The following is a 16,704-nucleotide window of genomic DNA, read 5'->3' as shown; positions in this document are numbered from 1 at the left end:
CATGCAGGAACCAAGGGCCAAACAGGGCTGGAAAACTAATACCCCTGTCAGTCAAACTCAAGAGCAATGCTGGCTTCCAGCCAGGTGTGGCTCCAGATGTGCTCTGTGTCCTGCATCTTGGGCTTTGGCTGCTTTACACGCTGCTTTCCTCACATCCACAGCAGGGACAATGATCTTGTCCCTGTGCCAAAAGAGCCACAGGTCCCAACAGGAAAAACACAAGGCTGCAGACTTCTGAAGGGACAAATCCAGCACTCACTTCCCTGAATTCCCTTTATTCAGGCTGAATCCATCTCCTAACACTAATTCTAACCACCTTCCCAGCATACCAGTCCAGGGAAACTGGTCAGTACCCATGGGAGTGGGAAGCACCATCCCACCCACCCAGTGTTTGGGAAGAAAGCAGCAGCCTCACAGGGAAAGCTGCCCCCCAATAACCCAAACAGTGCAACGAGGTGGTGGCTGGTCCCACCTCCCTACCACCTGCTGAACAGGGCAACCCAGGTGGTCTGTGCCAAAGCTGGTAACAGCAACAGCAGCCCTACAGCATTACATGAATCATGGATTTATATCCTCCAGTGAAACCACTCCCCCCACCAACCCCAAAATCCCTTCAGTGGTTTCTGCTTGAAATCAGCCAATGCACCGGCCAGCCCAGAGGACAGGAGGAGGCTACTGCCTGGGAGAGACCTGCAGCAGTACACAAACACACTGCAGAAGGGACAACTACCCTTCAACTTGCTCCCCTCACTCCCAGGCTTCCTTCTTGTTTCCCTTAAGATGATGTCTGCAGCTAAATGAACACATTACAGCAGAAATTTTATTCTTAATTTGTCCCTTGGGTGTTTTGCTGACCCTACTAAGAACTATATTTAAACGTGCAATTTCCTGGCTAGGCTCATTTGCAGTCCCTTCCCCCCTGGCTGCCTGTGCAAGTCTGGCCCAGAATCCAATTAGCTACTACCACCCTTTAAATCAAAGGAATTAAAAAAACTCAAACAAGAAAAATAAAATTAAGGATTTTAATTACATCATTCTTATTATATGTCTAAATACAATTCCCATGCTCTCTGGGAGGTGGGCTTGAAAGGCTAGAAAAGCAACAAATTTCCAAGCAGACAAAATTGTAGCCAGAGCAAACAGTTTGACAGGAGAGAGACTCTGCCCACCCTAATCATCAGAACGTGTTTGGTCCAATACACTGCAGAGCCGGACACAGGACCTGCCTGGCACCCAGGGAAGGAGCAGCTGCTCCCCAGAATCTGGGAGAGGTGTGCCAAGCCCAAGAGCTTCCAGATTCATACATGGAGCAGCTGCAGTCCATCTGGTTTTAACGCAAGGAACTTCCTTTCATCCACATCATGCCCAGATGCCTGGGAGGTGTTATGACCACAGTTTTTGAAGGAGTCTAAAGTAAAGTGACCCAAAGCTCACAGACACTTCGGGTATCCCTTCTACTCGGATCACAGCTTGAGGCAGTTTTGGTATGGGGAGTGGGATGAAGAACAGCAAGGCTGTGGTTTATGCTTGGTCAGACAGCTATCTCCCACAGACAAGCTCGGAAAACACCTCACTCTGTTTCTAAGTGACCCAGCAATCAGAGGACTGGTTTGCCTCTGGTATTTTGCTGGTGTCACACTTACTCCTTGAGCAGTTTCAGCTGGTCACAGTGACAGCACTGCAGCAGCTGTGCTGTGTTCCCAACAGCCCCAGCGTTGCACAGGAACAAGGCAAGGATGGGTGGATTCCTAAGGCCATATAGTCCAGACCTTCACCATGACAGAGGGCTGTTTCACTCCTTTCCCTGTCACATCCTTTAATGCTCCAGCTTTTGCAGGTCAGGTTCCCAACTGAGCGTTGCTGTGGCTCTTCAGACTTAAGAGTGACCTTGAGGCACCTTCAGAGTGCCTCCCGGGCAGGTTTCTCCATGCCCTCTCCAGCTCAGCAGCCTGTGCTCCAGCTTTGGCTTCCCGCCTGCCTCCAGGAGCTGCTCAGCTGATCCCCACAAAGCCTTTGGCTCTGGTGAATCTCCACAGGCCTGTCTAGCCAGAGGACAGGGCTGTGCAGGGCTGGAAGATCCAGGCCCTGTGAGGTTGGAAGCCATCTGAAGAGCAGACATGCCATTTGCCTCGGAGCTGGCTGACTTCAAGTGCCTCAGCCTGGATGCTGGAGTTCCCAACTGCCAGCACTGCTCAGCCTGGGAGATACCAGGGCTGCAGAAAGGTTCAGAGGAGGTCAAGGACTTTGGAAGAGCCAAGTTGCTGCTGGAAATGGTGTTTCTCAATGTCAGCAAGTAAGGATGGCTGGGATGGCTTTGCTCCAAGGTATTAACTGTCCCAGGTACAAGCAAGCTGCCTTCAGCTGCTGGCAGGAGCTCCATCCATCCTGAACAGTGCAGTCACCTGTACCTGTTCTGGAAAACACAGGGGCTTCACTCAGACCTCCTGCCCCTCAGGAGCCACACCTGCCACCAAATCAGGGAACTGCAGAAATCCCACAGATGAACCAAAAAAACTCTTTTATGAGAGCATTAGACAGCTCAGCCTCTTGGGGAGTGGAGCAGGAAGGGGCTCACCTTGAGTCAGAGGCTTCTTGCCAAGCAAGTAGAACAAGAACTGCAGAGGCACTGAGTGATCCACAGGTCATGACAGTGGAACAGACAGCTTCGAAGAGGCTCAAATCAGTACACTGGCATGGTGGGACAGGGATGCTCTACAGGCAGGAGCACTGCCAAAATAAATGTATTAAGCACAATGATGAAATACCTTTCTTCATTGACTCCTCAATCCCACACCCATCCTTTAGAGGGGAACAGATACACATGGACAGAGCTGTCAGACACTTTTGTAGAAAGCCATCAGCTAGGAAGAGCAATTCCCCAGGAGATGAACAACTCTGAGCCACTTTCCTCTTCTCTTGCATGCAGCTACACTGACAACTTGCAAAGATGCTCTGCAGAGCTCCCTAACACGCTAGAAACCAGTTTGCTGATGAAGTGTCAGCACATTTCTAGGTTAAAAGTTGGAGCATGGGAGGAGAGAGGGAAGGAAGGAGACTGATTGTCTTAGACAAAGAGACTGCAATGGATTTCACAGCAGAAGAATGTTTCAGGCCAAGGAAATATTCATATTCATACCTAAAGAGCATGGAATATTAAAGACTCTGGAAGGTTTCCTTTCCTCCACAAGATTGTAGTGGAATGAGACTCTCAGGACTTTGCAGTAACCACAACACACCCTCGATGAGTCCAGGTGGTTTTATCCAGTTCACAGCAAAAACTCATGAAGACCTTGGCACTGCAGCCATGCCATTAGCAGGAGGCTGGTGCACCCACTGTGAGAGGCAAGGAAGGGCAAGTAGGCTCAGCCCGGGAGTAGCGAGGACCAGAGACCTCTCTGGCAATGAAGGGAAGGGGCTTCCCCAGGGAAGCTGAGCAGGCACTGAACCAAAGGCAGCCCAGCAACACGCTACTTGAGTCAAACCAGAGACATTCCTTCAGCTAACAAACAGCCCTCTGGCCTTGCATCCCCAGAGCATCTGCAGTCCTTTGACTCAGATCTAGAGGCTTATTTTCCACTGCTGTGGCATTTCGTATGCAGTTATCACCTGTGCCTGATGCTGTACAGAGAAAACACTGGTCCCTGCTATGAAGTTTATGCTCTTAACACAAGAAACAATGAGGCAAACAGACAGATGTTGGGGAGAGGATGGGGAAAGCCGTACTGGTTTTGCTTGTTTGTTCATTTGGTGGCTGGGAGGATGTGCCACAGAAGAACTGATTCCCACAGGTGGGGCATAATCTTACATTGCCCTTTTGCATCTGTGAATCATTCTGGATGGCAGACAGATACAGTGGCATTTGGGTGGAGCACAGACACTTTCTGCCTCCTTGGGAACAGCAAACTGAAAATTAACAAAAAATGCCAGTTCCATTCTGCAGCCCAACTTAAATCAATCTGACCTTAAGGAATGGACTCCCAGCAATTTCTATGAATAAACCATGACTTTTTACTATTGCTTCAAGGCAAGTTACAGGCACTGCCCACATCAATACTGTATGAGAAAGGAAAAAGCAGAAGCCTGATTAGAGTATGGAAACATGCTGGAAGAGATGTCTGATCTCTCTAATATGTAACTGCACAGTAGTAACATGGCCTGATTTGCCTGCTGAGATCACTGAAGTTCATGACTACTACTACAGGACAAAGGCAGGCAAAGCCTACATCGCACCCTTGAATGGAATGACCTGACAGCACTGTAGAAGAAGCTACAAGCCCTCTCAAGTTTGCATAAAACCCTTCCTTCTGCCTCTTTCCTCAGATGTTCACACTTCCCCAGCCTTTCCTCTGCCAGTGCTGTGCACATTAGAGAAGCTGAGCCGGAGGACCTTGTTCTCATCGTGCCAACAGATCAGACTCTGCACACACAGTAACCCCATGTCCCAGCCCTGAGGCAGCAGCACGTTTCTGTTCCCGCTGCATTCCACAAGGGTTGGCCTGACAAACTGCACTCGGACATCTTCCACTTCTCCAGGCCCATCTCTCAACCTGGGGATGAGGTGCTGACACAGCAAGGCAAAATAAAACTCATCTCAGGTCTGTTTTACACTTCACCTCACAGAGCTGGGAGCCACAGATATCATTAACCTTTGTTAGTCAAGCTACCTGACAGCTATAGAAGGGTCAGTCTGGACTTCAGCATTAAAGCATCTCATCAGTAAGAGGTCAGAGGATGAATCTGCTGTCCTCATGCTGCCACTTGAAGCAGGCACACCATTAGCACAAGCAGACCCAAACCCTTGGTTCCAGCACATATAATATCACAGAACAGCACTGCCCAGACAGCATTACCAGAAGCAGGTGTTAGGAAGTGCCAAAATTAAGACTTGACTTGTCCAAGTGGCTGGCTTATGCATGTGTACTGCAATAATTTGTCACAGGAACACTGCATCAGGTCCTGCTGCCCTTCAAATATCTTGATTTCTTTGGCACAGGGCTACTGCCTTCTATAGTGCCAGTATCCAAACCCAGTTCTCTCTCCTTCCCTCCCAGTTTTTTCACGCTGAAGACAGGGAGGGAAGCTCTGAAGCAGAATACATTTTTCCAAGGCAGCACTCAAGTCCCTTGAGGGGCAAAATCCATCCTTTTCCTTTCATGTTACCATCAATCACTTTCCACATGCTGCAGCAAGGAAGCCTCCTTCCCTACAGAGCTGTGGTTGATCCTCAGATCACAGCCATCCCAGGCTCCTAATAAGGAGGCAGCTCACACACCTTCCAGCTTCTTGTCCGCTAACAGGCAAGGCCCCATGTGCTGGGGTTGATGAGGGGAAGGGAGGGTCTGGTAGCAGACACCCAGCATGAAGCAACAGCTACAGATCCTCTTCTAGCATGGGTCCCTTTGAGCATCCCAATTTCTCTCTGAGAGCCCACATCAAAGCCGCAGGTCAGACTAAGACCACCAGCTGCATCGAATGCATGAAGAGGTCCAGAGGCAGAAAAAACCCTCCAGTGATGCCTGTGTGTTGCCAGTACCGTGGTGTGGAAGCACAAAGGCAGGAGGTAGTTGAGAGTAACTTGACAGAGCTGGATGCAGCAGCAGAACAGCATGGGAGCTGGTAATTAGAGCCAGCCTCAGGTAGGTATGCATGCACACAGTACTCGGCAAAGCCACCCTGGCACATTTTTTTTCCTGCTGCTGCCTGATTCCTTCAGCTTTATCTACTGTGTATGTGACAGCCTGCAACTGTGGGCTTCATGAGGCTGTGCCCATGCTACTTGTATATTAAAAAAATCCTATTCTCACCAGCTTGTTTGCTGTTTTAGGACTCGCTTCTATTCTGTAGAATAAAAACTTGAACTACTGCCTAGAGTGGGAGGGGGGGGAAGAAGAGACTGTACACCCATGATAAAGTCTCTCATGACTACAAGGGATCAACAGTAAAATAACCTTTGAGTTAATGTATGCCATGCAAAGGGCAGGCAAAACCAAGACAAACTATGGGGTGACTTGTCCAAGCTTTGCTGCACTCACAGGACTGCAAGATAAAATTGTGCATAATCTCCAGAAAGGGACAGCTGAGAAACACAAGCCACGGGAAGGAGGACAGCAGCATCTGAGCACTGCCCCAGCACAGTACCGAACTGTCAAATGCAGGCACTAAAGTCCAGGTCAGCACACTATGACGATCTCACACCCCTTGGTACAACTGATTCACACCTTCACCACAGGCAGCAGCAGTCACAAGTGTGACACTAACACATCCTCAGAAGGTGTTATTCAGCCTGGGCTTCCACAGCACTTCTTCATTCCTCCTTTTCCCACCCCAGCTGAGCCCTTCATGCCTGCTCCTAGTTTAACACCAATGTTAAGCACTCAATGTTTGGGTCTATCTGTGAATTGGAGCTCCAGGTTACCAAGGAAATCTGTAGCCAGAGGAAACAACTGAATGAGTCCTCTTCGTGTTAATTTAACACCCTACATACCAAATCATCCTCTTCCACTTCAAAGCCTTGTGCCCTGTAGGACTTGCTTCTAGGTAGCATGCTTAGAGTTCAACAGCCATACCAGAAATCCTGTGTAAAGTGAGAATACCAGAGATTTTTTTTTTTTTCCTCTGAACTTGAAGAAAATATTATCTGCACGGCTGTGCAAAGTCAGGAGTCTTGCCCTGCAGAGTTTCCTCATGGGAACACGGACCTAACATCCATCCAAAATGTGTCAGTAATGCTTTGTCCTCACAAGGTCACACAATTATGGAGGCACTTGGCTGAGAAAAACAATCAGCACACCCCAGAAACATTCATGGGATACTGCACAGGAACTGCAGGTGTCAGGGAGCTGCTCTCTTCCTCCCACCTTGGCACACAGCTCTGTGTTCCTGATGGCTCCGTACAGGTCCCTCTGCCCCGTCTCTGCTCTGCAGCAAGGACTTCCACCAAAACCCCAGGCTCTGCTGCCAGCTGGTCTCAGTGGAAACTACTCAAGACAGGGAATTGCAGAAGGTAGCAGAAAAGTGAGGTAATGAATTTGGCTCCACTGACCTCAGGGGAGCAGCTGCCACTCAGCACCAGTATCAGCAGAAATGAAGGCTGCACTCCCATGACTTTCCTTCTTGTTCAAGACATCCACATGGCTGCTCTGCAGGGGTGCAGGAAAAAGGAGAAGGCTGCCGAGATCCCTAGCGCTGAGGGATATGGTGTAGTTGAGAATGGTCAGTGTTAGGTTAATAGTTGGACTAGATGATCTTCAAGATCTTTTCCAACCTAGATGATTCTGTGATCTCAAAAAGACACATATTGGAGTGCTGCTCCAGCAGACAGTGGCACATCACAGCCTCGCTGTTTACACTCACACCAGAATAATTAGAGCAGTCACTGTTAACTAGCTAACAACTTCACCATAAACTCTCTGAACAATACTGAAGAATTAATCACAACATTTCACAGCCTTCCCTGAACACAGTCACTAATTTGCAGAAACACTGAAACCACCCCAGAGACAAACAGGCTAAATTAATCCCACATGGCTTCTGGCAAAAAGAACTACTATTTCAGAGGTACTCCCCCTAAAATAATGCCTGCCCAGGGCAGCAACCCAAAAGAAATAAATCCTCCACAAGCCACACCTTTATCCACAAGGCATGACTCAGCTCATGTGCTGGGTACCATCAAGAAATAAAATACAAGGGTTCATATTCAGCCAGGTTCACTCCCTAAACTAGCAGGTTCCTGGGCTAAGAAGCTCCCAGCTGCCGTAGGACAGCCTCCCCTTTCAGCCGCAAGCCTCAGCCCACAGAGAAGCTGTGTCCTCAAGAGGTTTTGACCTTTCAGGAGAACTTCCCCATCCAGAGACACCAGCACATGAAAGCAATAAAAAAAAATTATCCAATGTCATGTACTTGACACTTTTGACAAATATTTATGCTTCTCCATTTCTGTCCATATCACTTATGCCAAAAATAAAACTGAAAACTGCGATGGAACAGGAAAACGTTTCTAAAGACTTAATCCAGTAGGAAAAGTGACCAACAAATCCAGACTGCAAATTCCTAAGCAAGTTAGAACTGCAAGTTATGCAGTGCTTGATTGCACCCCATCATTAACGAAGTCTATAAAATGACTGTATTTATATAGGGTACAGGGAAAAAATAGACTGGAAAGCAACACAGTAGCTGGAAACTAGGAAAATAGGAAAGGTTGAGTCAGATTTCCAGATGGATTTTTTGATAGGCCTGATGTTTGATTCCGGAAAAAAATGCTATACTTGCTAATTCACAGCAGCCCTTGAAGTAAGGCACAAGCCCTCCCTAGGAACTGATAGGAGACCTCCCTGCTTCACCACATCTCTGGTTTCATCTCTTCTCCCCTGTGCCTGTCACCAGGTGCCACTTCTCACCCAGACCAACACCAAGGGCCCCCACCTGTAGGACAGGCAGCTCTGGGCCTGAGGCACACTACACTTGCTGGGGCAGGGCTGCCACTGCCGACCAGGGGCTGAGCAGCTCCATTTCGTGACAGTTCTGCAAGTCTCATGCAGATGTCCCTACCTGAGCATGGTTTTTTTTCTGTGATTAAAGCTCAATCCTTCAAGCCATCACCTGTGGCCAGCTACACAAGCCTGAGAGACATCTGAGTTTCTGAAAAGCTGGAAACATGCACATATGCTTGCACCTCACCCACCACCACCAATCAGCAGCCACCCTCCCACACATCCATGAAGTCACTGCAGATTCTTCCCACCATTATCTTTGCAATTAGGATCCTACCCCAATTTATCAATTATCAGGATTTCTTCTCTTTAGAAAATTTCAGACATTTTTCTCCAACCATGCTAAGCTTAACCACTGTCTTAATTAAAACATGCTTGACTACATGATATTATTTGATATCATTCATTTACCTGCTGTACCCAATGCTTTGATGCTTTATCACAAACATCACTAACCTACCTTCAGATCCGCCACGATGACTGTTATGTCAACAATTGCTTCTGTACACTTCAATCATCCCCACTGCTTTTACCGCCAGCTACCCACATTCATTTCTTCAACCACATATTTTCTGATGACTATGTCACCTCCCTGCATGTTGGATGCTTGCTTCTCAAAGCAAGTGGCATCCTCTGCCAAAAAATAAAGGACTGAAGATCAGACAAGAAGATGAGAAGAAACCACAAAGAGAAAGTCATAAGAGGCAGAATTTTGATAAGGGTTACTGTATACTTACTTTTCCCCGGATATGCCTGCTTTCCTACATTTTAAGGCACAAGCCAGTAACATTTTATCTCATACCAACTTTATACTTGGCTTTTACTTTGACAGCTCCGGCCTTGCTTTCTTCCAAAAGACGAAGGGGTAACTTGCCCCCTCACTAGTTCTCAGCAAAGGGACAGGCTCTGCTTCCTGTCTTCAACTGCCAAACTTCAGCAGCAGTGGCTGGGCTGAGTAGCGGCATCTGCCAGAGGCTGTGAAGGAAGAAATGTCCCACCGGTGCAAGTTAGAGGTGGGTAGAAACCCACCCAGAAGCCTTGTCTGCCCACCCTCCTTCACACTCAGGTGTCAGGAGAGCTCCTACTACAGCCTGATGCTGCCCAGAGCTGGGCTCTGCTGCTGACCTCACACAAACCCTTTTCCCTCCACCTTTCGCCTCCTTACGGTGCCTAACACTGTGCTCAGCATCCACACAGAGCCCTGAGGCCAAGTGTGCTCTCCCACACAAGCAGAGCCTGCCTCTCCCTACACCCAGTGTTTGTCAGTGCTTTGAGCTGCTGAACAGACCCATCGACACTCCATCTGCACTCCGGGCAGTTATGGGTACACTCTCTCCAGGCACCTCCCCAAGGCAGAGTAATTGTGCATATTGATTTCAGATGTTATCAAACAAACTGCCTTCCACAACTCCAGCACAGACAAAATCCTCACACTGAGCTTGCCACCAACACACATCCTTTCCCCTCCACTAGCCTGGCATGCTCTGATTTGCATCAGATTTATCCTCTCTGCCCCTCAGCCAGGCAGGTACATCCTCTGGAGACCCAAACCACCTTGCTAATAGTCTGCAGAAGCCATCCAGCACCCCCAGCCTTTTCCTGAAGCCTCTTACAAGAGAAGTTTCTCCTTCCCTGCTCCCAGTTAGCAATGACACTGTAAAGGCTCTTCTAAGGTCAGTACTGACACTTAACAGAAGACTTGGTTTTTCCACAGTGCAAGAGAGGCTGGTACAAATGCCTGGATTAATACACCCTTCAGTAACTTCAGGGAACAGACACCAGCAAGAAGAGACATTGCACTCTGGCAAGCAGACCCTTGGCTGAAGTACAGAGTGACATGCTCAGCATAGTGCCACCTCTTCAAATCCAGCCAAGGTCTAAACCACGTAAGCACTCATGGTGACCGCTACCTAAACAGTGCTGCTGCCTCCAGCACACAGGACACTGCTGCCCTGTCCTTCCAAATACCTCCTCTGCTGCAGGCTGATGAGATTCCCACTGTAACCACTCCACAAGAGCTGTAAGGGAAGAGAAATCCCACAATCCCTTCCCGGCAAAAGGAAGCTGGGCTTTGAAGGTCTGGTTAGTGCTACAACAATTAATTGTATCAAAGACATTTAGGGCTTAATGAACACCCTAATTAAGTGCACACAGGCTTTGAAAGCCACAGAAGTAAAGCACCAACATGCTGTGTGAATCAGTGGGGCACCTTGCCGCTCTCCGGGGCAGCACTGGGACAGGCGAGGTCCCCTTCCAGCTCCGCTCAAGGCTGGACGAGCCACCCTGCCCACCCTCTCCAGGCCAGGAGCTGCCCTGGGAGCGTACACACCCACACAGACCCCACTCCAAGCATGCCAGCTCCAATCCACAAGGCATATCCCAAAAGCAAGAAGAAATTGCTGGAGACAGCTCCAGACTGAAGGGCACTTCATACCAGTGAACGCAGCTTGCCTCAAAAAAGAAAACTATCAGGATGCAGTGGCCCAGCACCTACCAGCCTTCCTACCGTAGCAAACAATAACATGCCTGAACTCCTCGCTGGAATGATAAGAGGCTGGTGCTTGCACTCCTGGTTGCTAAGATCTGGCCTTCTCCAGGCAAAAGTCAAGGCAGCAAGCCTAGGAAAGCAATTTATTGCTGTGCTTGGAGATTAATCCTATTCACACCACACACCCCAGCCCGAGCACGGGGTGCAGCCCAGCAAGCTGCGCCATGCGCAGGGACATGCTGGAGCACTGCCCCAGCACGCTGGCTTTGGTTTTTCTCTTCAAGCAACTGAGATAACGGCTCTCCGTTTGCCTTATCCAGTTTCAAAAGCAACACTTCAAAGCCATCCCATGTCAAACGCCAGAACAAATTGAAGCTGCCAGAGATGCCTCACAGGGAGGAAATTAACACCTTATGGGAAGCGGCGCTCTAAGTTTAACTTGGAACCCCAGACTATTGTAAATAGAAAAGCAACACCTTCCTATTAAACAAAACATTTTCCATTAAGTTACAACTACAACAGAATGGTAATTTTAGCTTCATCAGAGCAGCTGAAGAAAGTGATATCCCTGCAGGATCAGCAGTTTTCCTCGTGCAAGGCACACAGGCCTTTGAGAGCCGCAGTTTATTTTCCCTCCGAGCCAAGGAAAGCAGAGAGGAGATGAAACCCGCTTCACGCCAGCCTGGCTGTGAGTGCTCTGAGACACTGCCAGGGCAGGGCAGCTCAGACCACAGCACTGATCCATGCGAAAACCCGAACTCCGAGGAGCTCGGACTGATCCCCAAGGACAGCACGGTGGATTAGGAAGGAGTGACAAACCCGCACGGAGCTCACCACACTTCTTACCTTCTCCTCTGCCCCCTCTCTCCGTCGAGAAAAGAGAAAGAGAGACGACTGGTGTGATGGGTAAACTGCTCAAAATCCCAGTTTTCAGAAGGATTTTTTTCTTCCCATTTATTCTTGGGCTTGGTAGAAGCAACAGCTCTGGAGCTGCGGCTGCCCGGCACCACGGCGCATCCCCAGCCCCGCTGCGGCGGCGGAGCGCAGCTCCCGCAGCCCGGAGGATGAGGCGGCTGCCCGGGAGAAGCCCACCCGCACCGGCGACCTGCCCTCAGCCGGCGCACGCTCCGACACCCGGAGCTCCCACCCGCGTCCCCTCCACAGCCGCCGGGTCTCTGTGCCAACCCGCGTGGGTCCCCCCGCGCTGCACCGGCACAGGGGCCGCCGCCCCGGGCAGGGCTGACGGGGGGCGACCCGCGGGGTCGGGCGGCGCGGCCTAGGCGGCCCCTCAGCCGGGGCGCGGCCCCTCACCCCGCCCGGCCGGCGGCGCAGCCCCCGCTGAGGGGACGGCCCGCGCGGGAGCCCCGCGGAGGGGAGGCGCCGGCCCCGCCCCGCCCCGCGCGCTCACCTGCGCCCGCCGCCGCGCGGCTCCAACGTGCCCCTGTTTGCGGCGCGCGGCCAAACTCCCCGGCCCGCGCCCTACCCGCGCGCGCCGCCCCCGCGCGGCCACCGCCCGCCCCCCATTGGCCGCGCGGGGCTGAGCCCCCCCGGGGGTAAAGAACCGCCGCCCCGCGCGGGCGCTCCCATTGGCTGGCGGCGGCCGCGCCCCCCGCGGCACGCGCCCGTGCCGGAGCATCGGCCCCGTGTTCTCCCCGGTACCGTCCCCGTGTTCTCCCCTCGGCACCGTCCCCGCGTTCAGCCCCCCGGTACCGTCCCCGTGTTCTCCCCCAGGCACCGTCCCCGCGTTCTCCCCTCGGCACCGTCCCCGCGTTCAGCCCCCCGGTACCGTCCCCGTGTTCTCCCCCCGGCACCGTCCCCGCGTTCTCCCCCCCGGTACCGTACCCGCGTTCTCCCCCCCGGTACCGTCCCCGTGTTCTCACCCCGGTACCGTCCCCGTGTTCACCCCCCGGTACCATCCCCGCGTCCTCCTCTGTCCCCGTGTTCTTCCCCCCCCCGGCATCGTCCCCGTGTTCACCCCCCGGTACCGTCCTCGTGTTCTTCCCCCCCCCCCCCCGGTACCGTCCCCGTGTTCTCCCCCCCAGCATCGTCCCCGTGTTCTCCCCCATGCCTTGTGTTCACCCCCCGGTACCGTCCCGGCGTTCTCCCCCCCACCCCGGTACCATTCTGGTGTTCTCCCCCGGGCAGGGTGCCCTTGTTCCCCGGGGTGCTGGCAGGGGGACCCTGCTCGCCCTCCACGTGGTGGGGTGTCCCCCCCCCGGCTCCATCTCTAGATTAAAACAATCAACCCCGGTCACATGCACAAGCGTTTCCTGAACTCTTCCAGCAATGGTGAGAAATGCTGCACGTCAACGAATTCCACTGCCATCGCTCAAGGAATCCCTACAAGCAAATGCCCTCTATGTTTCGTGACTCATGTTTTGGCTTTTATTTTTCCCCTGCTCTCTTTTACCCACTTGGCTCACGCTTGACCGTGCCCCCGGGTCGAGGGGTTCCCACCGCAGCCCTGCGCCCCGCTGTGTTTCCTGTGGGATTCCCGAGGATGTTGGGTTTGTGACAAGCGGCTTGCGGCCGGGCTCTGCTGAGACCCGGCTCGAGGGGAGCTTGGCTTTAGCCAGAGAGCAAGACTTGGATTAAACCTACATCCTGACTCAACCCACTGCTGAGTGCTGCCCCTTCCCGCTGGGACAAGCAGCGGGTAGAAATGCCTGCGCCTACTTCCAGTGGGTCTCAAATAATCCTCTGCTTTGCAAAGACATTAATTTCTTACCATGGGTTGCATCTCTCAAAACAACTCAACTTATTAATAATGCAGCTTGTGGTTTACTACCAACTTTGTTTCTGATCCCTAAAAACCTTGCTCAGGTTGTCACTGTGTTTAGAGAAGTATTAAAATGTAATTAAGAGACAGTAATGATTAAAACAGCCCAGTCATCTTGCAAGCCTTGCAAAGACCATGAACTTTTTCACTTACTCATGCTGTGGGTATGTGTCTTACACTCAGACGTACCCCGCTGCAGTTTACCATGTGCATCCAAGTCTTACGCTTCCTGCAAGAATGTGCTTTGTCACCCTGGCTGGTCACAGGCAGCTGAGCAATTCTCTACAGATGAACAGGTTTATCCAGGGCTGATGCCCTTTCGCTTCCACCTAAAGTCTGCGTCCATTCTGTTTGCCAATCTTCAGTCAAAAATACTTTGAACTGAAATGTTTTGAATTTTGCTTGAAACCTTTAAGACCTTGTTTGCCTACTGTTAATCTTTAAATTGGCTAATAATGTAATGGATCAATCTATATGAACACAGCATACTCTGTCCCGTTATTTATTTTGCAAGGAGGAAAACAAAAAATAAAGCGTTTTTTTCTTTAACCACCAAGATAAACATCCAGTACTTGCAAGGTTCTAAACTTGACTATTGTTGTTACATTCGGTGAAATGACCCCTGTTAGAAAGCTAGAAAGGATTGTTCTTTCAGCTCGTCACAGAGAAAATCCAGTGGAAAAGATTTGCCATGAACAGGAGGCGCTGGGGCAGCGAAGGGCTCTTGGAGCAGGTGAGCAGCAGCGTGATGTGACCCAGCGGGAGGGTGGCAGAGCCTGCCATATTTTAGAGTCACCAACAAACATGTTTTCTACTTTTCACTATTGGCAATTTGTCAGTTAGTCTCCTTCAACGTATTTTATTCATAATTCTGACAGTGTTTCCATGGTTTCATGTCTTGAACTATTATTTGGTCCAGTTTTGTATGTCAGGTATACACAAGTCCTTCCTGTGGCAGCCAGAGCAAAGAAACCAAAACAATAATATAAATGATGCATTGAGGGCCCACGGTTTCTCAAGGAGGATGGTTGGAACAGCGGTTCTCCACCCTTGGATAAAGCACCAGCAGCTAGAAATACTTTTTAATTTCTATTTCCATGCAGAATGCCTTTCTGACAGAAATAAGAAGGCAAGAAAATGCTCGGGTTTATTTTCAACACCAAAGCCTGGCACAAAAGGTTTCCAGCATATCATGTTGCCCAGGTTTTCTGGGTTTTCCCTTCCAGCCCACGTTTGGTGTCTGCTCAAGGTAGTGGAGCTTCATTTGGCTAAAAACCAGGGCAATTTGGAGCAGGGGTTTGGCTGGTCTTTCTCTAGCAGTGCCCTGGTTCCTTTGCACGTCCAAAGAAGGGCAGCAAAGCTGATGAAGAGTCTAGAGCACAAGTCTTACAAGGAGGGGCTGAAGGAACTGGGGTTGTTTAGGCTGGAGGACAGGAGGCTCAGGAGAGATCTTATCGCTCACTACAGCTACCTGAAAGGAGGTTGTAGCGAGGTGGGGGTCGGTCTCTTCTCCCAAGTAACAAGCAATAGGACAAGAGGAAATGGCCTCAAATCACACCAAGGAAGGTTTAGATTGGATATTAAGAAAAACGTCTTCACCGAAAGGGTTGTCAAGCATTGGAACAGGCTGCCCAGGGAAGTGGTTGAGTCGCCATCCCTGGAGGTGTTTAAAAGATGTGTAGACGTGGTGCTTAGGAACATGGATTAGTGGTGGACTTGGCAGTGCTAGGTTAACGGTTGGACTCCATGATCTTAAAGGCTTTTTCCAACTTCAATGATTCTATGATGTTAACAGGACAGCAGACAGCCTCGCCACCTCGAGTTCATGCTTCCAAAGCTATTGCCTTCTTCCAGCAGCTCTGGATCTTAGCTAATGATCACCACTGAGGTACCATCTCAAGACTGCTCATCTGCAATCGCTGATTAGATATCATCTCAAGACAGTCACCAGCTTCAGCTCCTGGGCTGTCTGTTGGCCATGGTTGACTCTCAGGAAAAGTAAGATGTGTCCATGAGCAAAAGCAAAGCCTCCTCCCAGCCCTGAGCAGGAAAAGTCCCAGCAACCTCCTTCTCAGATGGATGCCTGTGTGTAAGTGCCCAGGACCCAGGAATGTGGCTGTGCCTATGGAGAGACTGTTCTCCTGTGGCTCCAGGGTGTGAGAGGTGCTCTGAAAGACCAGAACATATATAAGATAAAACATTGACCTGTTTCACAGCGGCTTTCAATTCAATCAAGCAGGGCCTTGCTCATAGAGGGACAACTTAGCTTCTCTTGAGCAGCGAGTAAAACTTTCAGCCTCCTGCTCCTCTTGCCGTAACTACTGCTGAGATGTATTTTCAAAGGTTTCAGAAGTCATTTGTGCTGGCTGACATTTAGCTTTGAGAACCCTAGAAGATGCTGACTGTTTGGAAAGTGCTGAGGATTGTCCCCTAAAGACCTCTCTCCTTTAGCACCAGGCATTTTAAATCACCACTGACGTCTGAAGCACGGTTTTAGCACCAGCATCAGGGTTTGGAACTATCCCCTCTGGCAAAGACTGCTAGCACTTGACCTAATGAAATAACCTGGTTAGCCAGTCTCAGTCAGGAGCTGCTATTTCTTCCAGAAGACAAAACAGAACACTTTTCCTTTTCATAATACACAGGTGATTACACTGCAGAGCAGCAATGACTGGTGCAAAAAGAGTCCCACATAATGCCTCTCTGATGCTTAGACTGTGATGGCTATAACAACATTAAAATAAGACTTTGGTATTTCTGTTCAATAATGATTGGGTGTAGTTAGTTGGTAACTGTTATTTCCCACGTGTTTTCTGGGTGCAAGGACTGGGAGGGTGTTTATTTAACCTGTCCTTGAGTTACAGTCATGAGAGGTAGACTTTACATTTCCCCAGGCATTTCACAAGTATGTTTAGATAAAAAAAAGAGTTGAAGCCGTCATTTCTTTT

At 50.3% G+C, this 16,704-nt stretch overlaps 1 protein-coding gene across 4 annotated transcripts in view; it reads right to left on the bottom strand.

Moving 5' to 3' along the window:
* Nucleotides 1–12,517, bottom strand: part of CAMKK1 (calcium/calmodulin dependent protein kinase kinase 1) — a 108,393-nt gene extending 95,876 nt beyond the window's left edge. Inside the window, exon 1 of one of the 4 annotated variants that reach the window (XM_074890747.1) lies at nt 12,386–12,517. The gene's annotated coding sequence lies outside the window, so the exon portion shown is untranslated. Of the gene's footprint in view, nt 1–11,015; nt 11,146–11,823; nt 12,229–12,385 lie in introns of those variants that run through there. The other 3 variants (XM_074890746.1, XM_074890749.1, XM_074890748.1) reach the window with 3 other exon arrangements.
* Between the last annotated feature and the right edge of the window lie 4,187 nt (nt 12,518–16,704).

The sequence above is a fragment of the Strix uralensis genome, chromosome 20, assembly GCF_047716275.1.
Source record: "Strix uralensis isolate ZFMK-TIS-50842 chromosome 20, bStrUra1, whole genome shotgun sequence".
NCBI classification, from domain to species: domain Eukaryota; kingdom Metazoa; phylum Chordata; class Aves; order Strigiformes; family Strigidae; genus Strix; species Strix uralensis.
Note: the sequence above shows the minus strand (reverse complement) of the source record. Positions and strands in the feature narration are given on the sequence as shown.